Here is a 16,856-nt window from a genome sequence, read left to right as displayed (position 1 = left end):
TCCATAGCCTTAGAATTTTACTATTTTAGAGGAAAGCATCTCACATGGTACCTGTATCAGTGTAACACAGTAGCTGTGGTTCTCAAGAAAGGCGTTTACTACTGAAATTGCTGTCAATTTCAATTTACTTCTCCTTTGAAAGAGAGAAAAGATTGTAAATACGATAAAATTGTGCTTGAATGAGTAAGCCCTAATCAAACATGATGCTCCTTCCCCTGAAGCCTGGGAGAAGAAGGCTCCCTCCATCTCTCCAGGTCACTACTACCATTTAATCAGAATAGGCACATGTGATAGAATCCATTTGCCATCTATGTGTTAAAGAGTTGTTACAGCTTGGTTAAGGCATATCCTTGTAAATGAATGAGCCATAAAGATAATTATTTGCCAAAAGGTTTCCCAAAATTTTAAAAACTCTCATTTTTTCCTAATCCATGTACTGATAACTCTGATTTCTATTATAAAAAGTCCAGTTGTACTTCCAATTTATTTCCCCATGAAAATGGGATTTTATTTCTATTACTATTTATTTATTTGTTGGTTTGGTTATATTTATACTAACACTATCCTCTAAATATTTCCCTTAGAGCTTTTCTTCAGATAATTATCATAAGAATAATTTTAATACACTTACAAGGCCTAATTTCTATTTAACTGTGAGTGTTTTAAAAGATTTATATTATCAAATCCTTCCGTTTAAAATATTACTATTTTTTAAAACATCCAAAATGGTTCTTGAAACTTACTCAAAAGTGAAAAATCACAGTAGAAATTCCTGTACAATTCTATAATTTATTTTATTACTGATAATCAAAATTATCTTGACAGCTAAGATTTCTAGTTTCAAAAGTAATTGCCCTGTGTACTATTGTTCTACTGTTGACCCATTTTACCCTTAGGCAGCACTTGCCTTTTTCTTTCTAGAGTAACTGAGCATTCTGTATTTGCGGTTCTCTTATTAGGTCTATCTTTCTCCAGGACCTTTCCTTCACACTGTCTTTGTGTTGGGAAGCAGTAAAATGGGCTGTGCATGAATGAACCTTCAGCCAAATGGACCTGCAGTGGTTCAAAGCCAGACTGCTCCTTAAATCATTATACCAGACAGCTACAATGCTCAATAGAACAATTATACTAATCTTAAACAATCACACTGTCTGGCACATAAAACATCTGCTTAGACTCAGGGGAACTTGTAAGGATTTTCCAGTCTGTTTATCTAAATGTGAAACTACACCTAACCTAGATACACAAAAGAGAACCAAGAGAAAAATATTATGATGCCTATGAAAGTAACATTTATGTACTTGTTATGTTATCATATGCCGCCCCTAGCCACTTCCTACGCCTCACCTAATTTTCTTTGTCCAGAATCCTAATTAATCAAACTGCCCAAAGCAGAGAATAGTGGGACAATTTAACAAAACTGAAGATACAGGATGTGAATGCAGTAAAAAGTAATTGCTAGAAAGCTATTGTTCTCCAAACCTGCGTATTCTCATGCTGCCATATTTGGATAAGATTTCCAGAAAAGTTTCACAAACTTTAATAATGTAACGAATCAGCAAAGTCATTCGGTTATTGATTCAATTAAAAGGATCAATACTGCTTCACTTGATTCAGAAAAAAATGTACAAGATACAATGCTTCATAGAGGGTATGTAAAGGAGGTGGGTCATTGCTTCTGTAAGGAATTAGAAAGAAAGAATGAGAACACGCATTTCTGGTAAGGGTTTCTGTTTTATAATTTACGTGGATGTGCCATTTCAGTTTCTATTTTATCAACACTTAAACATATTTAAACACACTTGTTCCTTTGTAGCTTGATTGAGTAACTGATTTAGTAAAGTACTCAGTACTTGAGATGACTTTGGTAACGTTGGCTATTGACATTTTAGCTAATAGAGTATAAATAAAAAATGACAAATTGGCCTAAGATCTAAATACTTTATTTGCTCTTTCTGTTGCTGGAGAAAAAAAACCCAAAATTAATTATTTAAGCATTTACTTTGAGCTTGCTATGTAGAAATAATGATGTTGCTGGAGGTAGGGATAAAGGCAAAGATCATTTAGTTGCGCATATTAAACCTAGATAACTTTTCAAAATATGGAGAATATATCCTTCCTAGATCCTAAAGTAAATGATAAAAGAGTAAGAAAAGGATGATCCTTAAAAAAACAGATTTTCAACAATTAAAATTAATTAAATGTGATACATTTACTAATTGGATGTTATTAAGTATTAAGATTCACATATCCAAGTTGTAAAGAGAGAGACAATGTCTTAATGACTATGCTAGACCTTTATATGTCAGAATTTTTCTTTACGGACTAATGAAACCAAATTTTATTTGCTGTTACCATGAATTATTTTGAAGAAATTCGTTGAAATTACAAGTCATTTACCTTACTATTCATCACTGAATTTTCTGAAATCGACCTCAGAACATGCCCTAGAATTCCTCAACAATTTTAGCACTCATATTATATTCACTTTTTCCCAAGTCTCCCAAACTACTTGAGTGGGACAACAATATATAATCTCTGTTGAAATTCTTGAAAAAGTAACCCTGATATGTCATTTAGTTGTGTGGTCTGAGAAAATACAAACCTACATTGCAGCCACAACTCAAATCCAGAGAGCATGTAAGACAACTTGCAACGGGGTGAGGAAGGAAGAGCCCATACTCTGGACCAGGCTGGTCTGCTGATAACTGGTAGGTACTAAAATACGCTGACTCATTTTCGTAGGCTAAGGAAGCCTAGATGTGGATTAGGGAAATGGTACATGTAAGGTGATGGCTGGTGATATGTCACACCTGGTTGAGTCAACTGATGACTATAGATGAATTTCATTTTCGTTAGTGCTTTGCCATTTCTGTCTGTCATCAAAATCTTCATGTATATTTCCAACATGCATATTGCTCTTCCCTCTACCCCCACCCAAATTTGATAAACTAGGCATCGATGTTCAAGGTGGAGTATGAGTAAGGAATAGTGTACAAGATCGTGAAAGGCTGTCATCATTTCCTGGTCCCCTGTTGTACTGTACAGTTCACTTAATCGCAGCATGTAGCAAGGTCATTCCGCTGAAAATAGAAACAAAACATCAAAACTGATTATACTTTTTTGTTCATTTCCTCTTTTAGTTAAAAATGTATTTATTATTTACATGGTCCAGCCTTGAAAATAAATAAGTATATAAAATATAATCAATCATTAAGACATGGCCTGATTGATTACAATGGACACAGAATTTCAACAGTTTCATGAAACTCAGATAAAATGATGTATGTTACTTTATTATGAGCATATTGAAAGGATAATTGTTTAATTTCTTTCCAATTTATAATTGAAAATGGGGTCAGGTGCAATGGCTCACACTTGTAATCCCAGGACTTTGGGAGGCCAAGGGGGGGGCAGATCACCTGAGGTCAGGAGTTCAAGACCAGCCTGGAAAATATGGTGAAACCCTGTATCTACTAAAAATACAAAAATTAGCTGGGCATAATGGCATGCACCTATAGTCCCAGCTACTCAGGGAACTGAATCAGGAGAATTGCTTGAACCCAGGAGGCAGAAGTTGCAGTGAGCTGAGATTGTGCACCGTACTCCAGCCTGGGAGACAGAGTGAGACTCTGTTTCAAAAAAGAAGGAAGTAAGGAAAGAAGGAAGGAAGGAGGGAGGGAGGGAGGGACTCTGTTTCAAAAAAGAAGGAAGGAAGGAAGGAAGGAAGGAAGGAAGGAAGGAAGGAAGGAACAAGGAAGGAAGGAAGAAAGGAAGGGAAAAAAAGTATGTGTCTTATTTAACATGAAATTACTGATTGTTGGCTTCATTTGATAATGTTGAAGATATGTGAGATCAGATAAAAATTGAAATATGTATGATATGTTTGTATCCAAGCAGAAAAATAGTAGTAAGTTGTTTTCAGTAAATATCTATTGTTACTGAGTGGCTACTAAGTCCACATAACACAATGGGCTTATTTGTTCAATTAATGGCTATTTCTCAAATGCACTTAACATGGTTCATAAGTTTTTAGTGTTATGTTAATAATCCAGTCCTCATTCAAATCTCCCTTTTGGCAATTGAAAGATCTTTGTCAAGAAATATACAGTTAAGATATTTTTATATGACAAATCTAAATTATGTAAATCCTCATTACCTAGTTTCATTAAGTGCATTTTGGGTGAAGACTCTTTGTATCAATGTCCTCAAGGGTAGTCACATTGAGCATGGATGATTCATCACTTTCCATCCTTCATATCTCCTTCTTACAAGGAGAGGACTGCAATTTTCTCTTATAAACCCCAAAGCAGGGATAGATGAATTATGTGTTGAGCAGCTATTACACTCTTGATGTGTGCATCTGCTCATGTTTAAAACGCAATGCTTCTTCCAATGATGTTGCATTCTATCCAAGGAAATTGTACTAATTTGTGTCCTATTGCTCTCTAATATGTTAGATCAAAAACAATGTAAAGAGCAGGTGTATGAAAGAATGCTTATGGCTTTAAGCAAGTGTCTGCAGGTCACTGTTTTTAGGTGACTGACTGTTAGAATTGTGCATCAGAGATATAAAATCAATTCTTAACATAATTTCGTTCACATTGAGATTTCCTTTTTTTTATGTTTAGCTAAATAGTAAGTCTTTCATTCTACATTAACTTAGCTACCTTTTCCATAACTCTTACCTCTGCTACATATTGCTTCATTATACTACATGGCTCCTCTTGTTATTCAGAACCTGAGTCCTCCCATTTCTTCCTGGACTGATTCCAAAATTTAAGTTTTTGCCCCCTTTAAAGGGTTCAGTTCAGGATAGACTTATATTATGAAGCAATGATAAATGATATTGATTTCTTATCTTTTTTCTCTCTCCCTGTTTTCACTTTACATCATCTATACGTTTTCAACACATAGACATAGACAGCCCACCACAAAACTGGGGGAGATTTGCACTGTACTCATTTTACAAGAAAGGTACCTAAAACACAAATCTCACATGCAAGTTAACAAAGAGAAATTACTGTCCTGAAATACATTTGTATTTTCATTGATTATGCTTGTGAACATGACTGACATGCATGTGGATTCACGTGAATATGTTGGTACAGTATTGCTTGTCTTCTCTTTTAGCATATTTTCTGCTCTATAAGAACAATATAGAAAAAATGTAATTCAGTTCTCTTTTTCTTTTTTCTTTCTTCTTCTTCTTCTTCTTTTTTTTTTTTTTTTTTTTCTGAGACAGGATCTGGTTCTATTGCCCAGGCTAGAGTGCAGTGGCATGATTTCAGCTCACTGTAACTTCTGTCTTTCAGGTTCAAGCAACTCTCCTGCCTCATCCTCTATAGTAGGTGGGATTACAGGTATGTGCCACCATGCCAGGACAATTTTTTGTACTTAGTACAGATGGGGTTTCACAACGTTGGTCAGGCTGGTCTCTAACTCCTGACCTCAGGTGATCCACCTGCCTCAGCCTCCCAAAGTGTTGGCATTACAGGCGTGAGCCACTGCACCTGGCCCTCAATTCATTTTAACTGCTCTGTTTTCTCCCACTCTTTAAATATACCACATTCTCTATTAATGAACGTTCATGTTTTGTCCCCAATATTTTACTATTACAGAAACATATTGGAATATTTTTTCTTCTTTATAAATGTTGGGGTTTCCATAATGTATATACAGAAATTATGAGATATAAGTTATCCATATTTTCAGTTTAACAGCTATTTTCTTAATCTTTCTTCAGAGTGGTGGTACCAACACATATCGACAAGAGCAGTTTTTAAGGATTCTGGTTTCACTATATTTTCCCATCACTTGCTATAGTCATTCAACTCAAATTAGCCATACATGTAAGTCTCTTTCTGGAATGTCTACTTTATTCCGATGGTTTACTTCTTTACACCTACATAAGCATCTAGAATAATTCAGCTTTAACAAGTATTGATATCTTGTAAGGTAAATACTAAGTTTACTTTTCCCAAAATTGTTTATTCTCCAATCTTTACTAATAAATATAAATTTATTTTCATTTTGAAGCAAACAATCAGTTTTCTCTCATTTAAAGTTAGAAAAATAAGTTGGTGGCTAATAAGGGTATAACTATATTCTGAAAAAACAAAATTATTTTCTATAACTATGGTCATAAACTATCCTTTTTTAAAAAAACATTATTTTTATAAAATTATTTATTTTCTTTTTATGTTTTTGATGTATCCATTTTCAATTAGTTACTTTTAATTTTGTATTTTTTTCAGTGTTGCTCAATTTTCTCCAAATTCATGTGTAAGTTTTGCATTCCTGTTTTATTGGTTTTTCTTTGCTTGAAATACTACTTTAGATGTCAATTTTTTTTCTTCCCATGATAAAGATCATGGCTGACATTGCTATCACAAAAAATCAAATTAACAAAAGAAAAGCATAACAAATTAATTTGACCATAGTTTTACACGACTGTGGAGCATTCGGACTGAAGCTCCAAAGATACAGTGTAAATAATCTGATTATATTCTTAGGTTCAACAAAGCAGGAACAGCCATGTAGAAATGTGATTGTACATAATGGGTTTGAGCTGATAGTAATAGACAGAATGAGGAAACCTAGCAAGGCCTGTCTGCTCAGATTCTTCTTGACCTCTTGTTGTAGCATTTCTTCTTCCCTGGTACATGGCAGGATCCCTCTAGAATGAGGGTCTTTATTTATTTATGGCCAGCTTACACAGAAAGCTGGGGGAAAGTTAGAGTGTGATACTTTCATGCTTTATGGCTGTCTTTAGGGAAAAGGATTGTGGTTTCTATGAACCACTTTGAAGAAAAGTTCATTTGGCTTGCCGAAGGGGAGGACAAAGGGTGACAGACTGGAGGATAGGACAAAGTCAGCAAGAACCTTTGCTTCGGACACTGCTGCAGAGGCCTTCATTTTGGAGTATCATTTTCTGAACCCCAACATCGACATCTTGGCTTATTCTTTATTCATTACAATCCTAAAGGTTATATGAAACCTGCATCAAATGCTTCTGTGAAGCCAGAGAGTGACCACTTCCTTCATCAAATTCCTAGAGTATTTATTACTCATGTGGAGATTAGCAACAGTGGTTGGACTGCTGCTGTGGGACCCATAGCTCCCTGGAGTTTCAGTGACTAAGCATCTTCCGAGACATCCCTGTAGTGTATGCATGTATCCTATGTGCACATTTCCTTAAGGGCATCTAGTTCCTAACTCTATTGTATGGTTTAAAAGAACTCACCTTCTCAAGTTAGGCCATTTTATTTTTTCATGGTCTAATCAGAAAACTCTCCCATTTCTTATTTATGGTGTTTCTCAAACATTACAGGTAATCAATTCCTGTAAGTTTCCTAATATTCCCCATATTCATATTCTACTTATGCTATTCATTGAATATTTTTCTTTAAGTTAACTTACTAACTCTATTTAAGTAAATGCATTTTAAAATATTTTTTTACACTGATGCAGTAAATTGGGAACCAGTCTATCCTGCCATAAGAGAAAAGATAAATACAATGAAAATAAGACAAAGTTATTACAGTCCAATTAGAAACATACTGTTTGGCTGAAAAAATTCTCTAATAGCTCTTTTTTGTATATGTGTGGAGGAGGGTGGAAGAAATTGGTAATGTGTTTATGAGCATAAAAAAGAATTGCTACATGATATACTAAGAAAGCTTGGAAGAAAATTTAAAAGGGAATCAAAGTTGTTTCATGTCATGCTTATTTACTATCTGGAATGATTACACTTGCCACATACAATAACCCCCTACCACCAGTAGTACAAATCTCACATATGGAGAAGCACAAATTATGTTCATTTGCATATTTCTTTATGGATATAATATCTGTAACAAATGAAAATTAGAGACAGTGTATGATATATTGTAATGCTTAAAATGCTTTGCATGTGTACGTATTTGGTCAATATTCATTGGAGAAACAGAGTGAGAGGGTTAGGGAAACAAAAACATCAGCAGTAAATCCCATATCAGTCTACAGACCTAAATTCAAAAATCCGTTTTTTTTAATTCATTTGTGGGACTTTGAGTATGCTAGATTTTTGGAGCTTCAGATTGTTCATTACTAAATGAGAGTTGGTGATAGTCACTTTTATCAAGTGGTTCAAATGTATGAAGGAAATGATCTGTGTACAGGGCAGGCATGGTGCTTTACCCATGGGCTGAGTAGGGTATGGCTTTGAAAGTGAGTTCAGGAATCAAAAGTCGCTTCCTATCTTTCCTGCCCCTGTGAGTTCTTGGAAAAATTCCTTAACTTCTCAAGCTTTTATTTTCCTTACCTTATAAAAAAGGATAATAATAAAAAACCTCCCTCTCTGGGTTGGGTGACGATCTAATGAGTTAACATCTGCGGGCATTAGTGTCTGGCACATGGTAATCTCGTGTGATTATTTGCCACTGATATCATTATTGTTGTCAATTCTCTTTCTTTCCTTGAGTAAAGGATTATTGAGTATTAAGATGTGTAGTTCTAAAAATGATTCATTTTCATTTTGTTACAGAAAATTATTGAGATGGGTATGAGTAAATTAATTCATTTTGCTTTATTTTCAGATTAAATAGGAATGCTTAGCCTTCTAGTGTAGGAATATGAAAAACATAAGCTTGGCATTAACATATCTGGTAAAGAGGAGTAAAATACTGTTAAGATGCAAAATGCTGTAGATATTACCAGAACATGTATTAATGCAATTTCATCTTAATGTTGTATTATGAAAACAATTTAGTGAACAAGTGCTTCTATATTCATCTTTAAATTCATGTATCTGGGATAAAAAAAATCATGTAATGTTTCAAATGAATTTCAATAAGCGGAATTTTCACTTTTTTAAATTAATTTTTTAAGTATTTTAAACAATAAGATAATTATTTATTTCTTTATCTGTTCATTGTAACCTATCTTTTCTAAAGTGATGCGTACAATGAGTAAATAATATAAATAATTAGGCAAGCAAGTAAGTATCGAGGACTGCATTGGCTGCTGGTATTTTATTCTCAAAACCAGCAGTTGACATAATTTTAAACAATCCTGTTTTATATACGTCTTGTCAAACTCCTTCAATATTTGTGCTGTTTCTTGATTGTAAGTTAGGTAATTTTAAACCAGTTAAATGTAATATACAAAGGTCACCAATTTATAATATGGTCTAGGCCTCTTCAGATCATTAAGTAGAAGACAGAATTAATTATTATGGCTTGGAATATAGATCTCTAAGCCTCTGGAGAAAACACACAGTTACAAATAAGTAATTTTGTAAAATGCAGTTAGAAAAATTCTTATACATTGAGAGTATCTAAAATGATGCTTTGGAAAAATGTTTGGAGCATGTGCTTTGGTCACCACACAGAGTATCAATACGAATAATCAGATAAGTGGGTATACCACAGCCAGATCTGTGTACTCAGAAAATTGCCTGCCTCAGTGGGCAGGTGTTCCTAAAAACAGTGATTACCCGGTTTGATTATAACAACATTATACTTGATATGGTTTGTCTGTGTGCCCCCACCCAAATCTCTTCTAGGTAATGTAATCCCCCTGTGCTGAGGGAGGGACCTGGTGGGAGGCGATTGGCTCCTAGGTGCGTTTTTGCCCCATGCTATTCTCGTTATAGTGAGTGTGTTCTCACGAGATCTGATGTTTTTTAAGTGGCATTTTCTCTTCCTCCCTCTCCCTTTCCTGCCACCTTTTGAAGAAGATACTTGCTTCTCCTTCACCCTCTGCCATGACTGTAAGTATCCAGGGGCCTCCTCAGCCAAGTGGAACTGGGAGTCAAATCTCTTTCCTTTATAAACTCAGTCTCGGGTGTTCTTCATAGCAGTGGGAAAACAGACAATAAACCTGTTAAGGTAATGATCAATCTCAATGAGAAAATTGTTAGTCATTTTCTTTCCTTCAATATTTGTAAAATTATCTCATTTTTACTCATATCAATGTTAAATTATTTTGTATCAATTCTAGCCATTTCAAATATGTTAACTGATTTAAAGTTGTTTTCAATTGCACAGTACTGAATTAAAATAAAACAAAACTCTTTAAAAGTGTGTGGAAATAAGAGGCAGTTAGGGGTTGAAAGTGAGTTATATGAAATAGTCTCTTCAGTTATTCAAATTACATTGAATATTTTGTCATATTTCCAAAATCTGGAGGTATGCATTTTTCAGCACTTTATTCTCTGATTAAAATTCTTAAAAGTCAGTGATAACAAAACTATTTCAGAAATTCTAAATATTACATAATTTTCCTTAGAAAATATATTCACTGACATGAAGTGAAGAAGGAAAAGCTCTATGAACTAATATTTATGTCTTAGATAAGCTGTTACACATTTCCACATTTAATATTTACATGGTTTTTAAGGTAGGTGAATCTGCCCTTATATAAAGAAACAACCCAGTAAGAACAAATATGCTTAGCATGACATAAATAGCACGTTAAGAAGAGTATTGAAATTTAAGGTTTTATTAACGCCATCCTCTGACCATCACACCTTATATTCTTGTTGAAGAAGACATGCCTCAAAAGTTAAGGAGAAATGAGAAATTTCATTCAGTCAGATTTGCTGAATACCTGCTGAATGCTTAACCACATGATGGCACAAATAGTAGCTACAAAATAATTTGTTTATTCAATAAATATTATTGAGCACCTACCTGTTCTGCTTGAAGGAGTTACATGAAGAAACAACCCAAAGCCCCCGTCTTCATATGGCTTATATTTTAATGGACCTGACAGAAAATCAACAGATGAATATTTCATCTGATGCTAGGCAGAGATAAATACTTTCAAACAAGAAACAAATGAGGGAGAAGAAGATAATGAGGAATGGAGGTTTACTGTGTTATTTTGTATGAAGTTGTCATGGAAGGTCTGGCTGAAAACAAATGATTGTTTACACACACACACACTCTCTCTCTCTCTCTCTCTCTCTCTCTCTCTCTCTCTCTCTCTCTCTCTCCAATGCCCCATGCAATTCTGGTCCTTTTCACGTCTTTGTCCTCACTTTGGCGTTTGACCTCTCTGCTCCAGGTGCACCTGCTTCCCTACTCCACCCTGAACTAGTATTTTCCCCTCCCCACCTGAAATGCTCTTATGCTCAATGGCTGCAAATCTCCCTCCTTCACATCCTCCTGGACTTCACTCAAAACTTCTGTTTTTAAAGAGGCTTTGACTGGCTACCCTATCTAAATTGCAACATGCGTTTTTATTTTCCTTCTTCCTTGACATTCTTGAGCTCCTCTTACCATCTCACTTAACATATGTTACATTTATGTTTTGTTCACTATCTGTGTCCATCAAAAGAATGTAAACCCCAAGATGACAGGGATTTTTGTTTGCTGATATCACTATTCTATCCATAGCTTCTAGGAAAGTGCTTCATGAGTAAAAATTCTCAGCTAATTTTTATTTAATATATAATAAACATGATGATATTTGTGTTTTGAAAATATGTTTCTTGAAGCTAAGGAATAGAAACAAGAAATGAAGCAGATGTTGGAAAACTGTAAAATTATTTTGTTATAAATAAATCCTGAAACAGAATGCTGACAGCAAGGAGCCATACAAACAGATCTATGTGAAAACTATGAGAAATAGAGAACGATGGAGCTATTTACCTCTAAAGAGGAATATAAGATCTAAGTATCAGTAAAATTATTTGGTTTTCAGCTGCAATGAATTAAAATACTGTGTGCTATCAATAGAATCAGTAAAACCATAATGATTAACTCAATTTTTTTATGTTATATTTAATGTGATTCAGAATGCTCCTAGTTAAGAAAACTATTGATTCAGACATGGGGCTTACATTTAAAGTTAGAATGAAAGATATTTTCAAAAATTATTGTCTCAAAAAGCTTCCTTTACCAGTCCCGTCATATCATCTGGCCCAATACATGATATGAAACAGGTACGGCTTTTCCAATTTCAAAATGAAAAGTCCATAATTGTGTAATATTTTGACTCAAATACAATTTCTCTCACTCCCACCATATCCCTGAATATGTTTCCAATTGCTTGAATTATATTCTTTCTGCACACATTCATCCATCCATAAAGTCAACAAATACATATTGAATTATTTAATGAAGCCCATGGAGGCAATAATGGAGTAGATGACACTATAGTGATTCCGAAAGTGTTCCCTTTTCTAACTTATAATGAAAATCAATTTAATTTCAGCGAAATTAAATAATAAAATCTCTAGGAAAATCCCTGACAGGAAGCAGGCAATCAACACAAGTGAGCTTTCTTCTCTTTTGTCATTTACAGAGTGCCTAGTACTGTGTTTGCTGATAGAAAGACTATGAAAGAATTGCAAGCAAAGGAGTTTATAATCCTTTTGTGAGCTAAGACCAAATAATAATAATAAAACAGTAGAAAAGAGTATGACATATAAATCCTCCAAAAGTCTCAGTCAAGAACAACTAGGTATCTTTTTTAATTTCTTTTTTTTTCTGATAGTGTATTTATTTATTTAAAATGATTGATTCTTTATTCTTTTTAAAATTTTACTTTAAGTTCTGGGATACATGTGCTGAACATGCAGGTTTGTAACATAGGTATACATGTGCCATGGTGGTTTGCAGCACCTATCAACCCATCTTCTAGATTTTAAGCCCCTCATGCATTCGGTATTTGTCCTAATGCTCTCCCTCCCCTTTCTCTCTGCCCCACTCAACAAGCCCTGGTGTGTGATGCTCCCCTCCCTGGGTCCAAGTGTTCTCATTGTTGAACTCCCACTTATGAGTAAGATCATACAGTGTTTGGTTTTCTGTTCCTGTGTTAGTTTGCTGAGGATGATGGTTTCCAGTTTCAGCCATGTCTCTGCAAATGTTCTTTAGTCTCTTAACACCAACACTGAAAGGAGGGATCATAGCATGTAAAACAGAAGAAGAAGGTGACGGTCATTTTCTCTTTTCCTTTTTCACCTTTGGTGGAAAGGTAGATTGTATTCATGATACAGGTGTACCTCACCAAGGTTGGTACAAGTAGTGATGGGTAAAGCTTTCACCTTCCTTGGCACTATGTTCTCTTTTATGGTCTCTACTGACATCCACCAGTGGAGAGCAGAGAATCAGTGTTCGGCTTCAGGCGGGAATCGACACAGCAGGGATGGAGAGATCTGCCCACCCTGGCCCCATCTTATGATGGCCATTCGACTAATTTTTACTTCTTCCTTTGTGTATTTGAATGTTGTACTTCTTCCCATTTTCCCTTGCCTCTACCTTGTTATCTCAATATCCCAGCTTATTTTTTTTTCTCTTTTAAATTCTAAATAATTCAAGAGAATTGAAATCAAATTACTAGTTCAACTGCTTCTACTTTATCTAGATAGCACATAAGACTACTAGGGTTAAAACCTTATTTTGGTTAGATTTTGTTGGTCTCTACAAGATCTCTGTTTCATTCGTTTAAGACAGTACATTTTAAATTAAACATATTCATTACGAATCTGTCCTTTATTCATCTCAAGTGAGACACCCAAAGCAGAACACATTTCCCATACGGTTATTACCCATTTGAAAATTTTATATCAAAACAAATTTGACTACACTATAAATAATTTACGTTAATCTGGTAAAATATAAAGAAATTTGTCAGAGTGGAAAAATGAGTTTTAATAAAGTATTTTGAAATTTGTTTGCAAGATTAATCATAACCAGTGGCATCTTTTACTTTATTATCAGGATTAGGGAAGCCATCCTCTATTACCTCTTTTCTCATTACGTTTTCCTGCTTGGTGTTAGAATACAAACCAGTATCCCTTCCTCTTTCTTGATATGTTTTCTTACTGTTGTATATTTTCTTGTTAATCCTTACTGTTTTAAGTAGTGTGGGCTTTCTGCTTGCCCAGTTAAGCTCTTCTGCTGTGTTTCTGGCAAATTTGTTTTTCCTTAAAGATTTTTCCTTCTTCCCCTGCTGTGAACATGCAAAATGATTTGCCAACAGGTGTCTCCTGCTTGCAATCTTAGTGAAAATGGTGCCCGTGGACTGTCTTTGTTATCTTATCTCTCCGTGTTGATAACCTTTGAGCAGGCAAAAGAACTTCTTAATTGCCTTCAAAATTGCATTAGTAGCTAAGTGTTTCTACTCTTATTCAGCAGAAAAGATCTGAGAATGAAGTGACTTCAAAGTTAAAAGCCCAAATTTAAACCTGTGCCTAAATAAATGTCTAAAAAAGTGATTGAATTTTCATCCAATGAAATTCTGGGTAACTATTTCCCTTGTAAAACTGCTTGATTTTAGGATGCATGAGGTATGTAAACAAAGCTATGAATGACTGAAAAAAGATCGTTTTACATGCCCACATTTTGATACAAGTTGTTTTTGTCTGGGAATGTGTTTCCCTTTTAGTGCCTATTCAGATTTCTCTTCTCTGTCAAGCTTGGCTAGAATCATCTATCTCCTCTCTCAAGAGGCAGCCCATTTGACTCAGATATCTTTCAACATTCTTGAAATTCAGTTGCTGGGTTGCTTCTTTTCCATACTGCAAAACCTGACTAGAGCATTTTCCATAAAGCAAGCCGAAGAAAAACTCCACTCCAAATGGCCGTTTTTCTTAAACAGCAAATTTTGACTATCATTATGTTGAAATGTGCCTTTGAGAATTAAGTATCATAGATAAGGAGAAGTTTAAATTGCCATGGTAAGTGGACTTTACTGTATTGTTTCAATCTCTCTCAACATTAGTAGCTGTTTAGAGACTCATTTTGTTGGAGCAGAAAACAAAATGCCTTTCTGGTATGAAAAGTTCACACCATAAAATTTGGACCCTTCAAGCATTATGTTGTGAAAATTGTACTTCAACCATGTATTTAAAAATTAATTCCAATAAAATACTTATGCAGCACTTAAGTAGGGGATCACTAGCCAAGGGGTAGAAGATACGTTTTAAAAATGAGTACTTTTACTAGTTAAAATGAAAAGGGCACTTTAACATCCTCCTTTTCTACTCCCAGATTGCCTTCATATAAGTCAGTGTAATATTCATTTGAGATTTGAGGAAACTGGGGCAGACAGAGGCTAAGTGACTTTCCCTAGGATGCATGTAATACAATGGCCAGGCTGGGATCTGAACTCAGCATATCATTCTAGGACTGGATTTTAAACTATTGTGTTTCATTCCTTGCCTGAATAAACAACAGATGACTGATACTGCAGTGTTAAATCTAACATGATCAACACTTAATAAACAGTGACACCAACATGATTTACCACTTCTCCTAGAATATCAACACTCCCAGTGAGGAATTGAAGAGGTTTTGGAATCCAGATAAAATTTTTATGGTCACAAGGATGTTGCATGTTGCTATTTCAGCATGCCAAATGCTAGCTACATCATCAGAAATTAAAATCAATTTCCCAAATTATCTGGCTTGTTATCCAGGACTCACGTTTCTCTTTTTTATTCATGTTTCCCATAACAGGGAACACAGGTCTAAGCTCAATTTATATTTTAATTTTAAGGAATCAAATTAGTGAGTGAGAAGGGCAAATAATTTGTTGTTTACCTCCAGCATTTGCATTTGTCTGTCTGCATTATATTCAGTGTTTATGTGAGTAATATTATAAAATTGTTAAATGTAGTATTTAAAAAAATACCAATTATATTTTTCAATACACGATTGTGTTCTGTTTCCAACTTTATCTTTTGATTAGTGATAAAATTTGGACTGGAGATAATAGGTTCTTAATAGCTGGACTTAAATTAACTTTCTTATTTCCTCAAGCTTTTGTACAAAGCTTGAGAGTCCTTTTCCTCTTTTTGATGAAACTCAGGTTTTTAAAAGCTATGTACCAAATCTCACCTCCAGATTTAGTTCTTACTGCTAATTTTAAATTGTTCAAATCCCTACACTTACAGGGTTATAAAGCAGCTAATCTGTGGCACACACTTAGGTGGGATCATTTATTCATCCTTTCAAACAATATTTCTCCCTTGCAGAAAATAAAACAAGGCATTCCATTGATAGTTTTTATTCAGACCCTTAATATACCCAACAACAACTTAAAGGAATTATCTTAGACATTGTATATTTCCTTAACCTCTTTTTTCTTCCTGTTCACCTACACCTATTAACAGGAGTTATTTATTTTAGCCTTTGCTGTCTATCCAGAAAGAAGCCACATCTCTTAATATTCTCTTATGCCCTCCTTCTTCCACTTCCACTTTTGGAAAATAAAAAATAAAACCTCACTGAAGGAATGGAAAGACGACTGGGGTAGAAAAGATGAAGTGTGTACTTTTACTTGCAGGTATTCTAGGTCTCAGACACTGAAACTCACCCAGAGCAGGCTTGGTGTAATGAGCCTCTGTAGAAGCATACTGTGGAGGAGGCTACTCTGGGCACTGCTCGTCCCGGAGCCAGGCTCCTGCAAACTTTAATCACAGCGCAGCTGTCTTCAGTTTTTCATAAGCTAATGTGAGTCCTCCATTCTCAGCATACTAGTGAATAAGATCAAGAAATATTCTCATTGGATTATTATAATTATTACCCGTCTATATTACTCCTCCTTTGGGCAGCACAGCTGACCGGGTGATCTCCTGACATTGTCTCTATTTCCTCTGCTACCACACCACTAAGAACACATGACCTCTCTTGATTCCAGCTTTGTCACTTCAATTACTGATCCCACATTAATTTTCCTCGTTTCTTTTCCATTTTCTATTTCTTATCTTTTGTATACATTGATATGGATCCTGGGTTTAATACTGCTATACAAGGCCCCCAGACACTCATCTATAATTCTGTTTAGTTGACTTTCTTTATCTCTCAAAAATTGTCTAAACGTGCTGTCTCCACTTTTTCCTTTTTTTTTAAATTTTCTGT

At 34.8% G+C, this 16,856-nt stretch overlaps 1 protein-coding gene across 1 annotated transcript in view; it reads left to right on the top strand.

Annotated features, from left to right (window-relative positions):
* The window catches only part of SGCZ (sarcoglycan zeta), a 1,170,111-nt gene that overhangs the window by 640,922 nt on the left and 512,333 nt on the right, over nucleotides 1-16,856 (top strand). The gene's annotated exons all lie outside the window — the stretch shown is intronic.

This window comes from Sapajus apella, unplaced genomic scaffold (assembly GCF_009761245.1).
Source record: "Sapajus apella isolate SASKATOON/1434 unplaced genomic scaffold, GSC_monkey_1.0 scaffold21, whole genome shotgun sequence".
Classification (NCBI taxonomy): Eukaryota; Metazoa; Chordata; class Mammalia; order Primates; family Cebidae; genus Sapajus; species Sapajus apella.
This window is presented reverse-complemented; position numbering and strand designations above follow the sequence as displayed.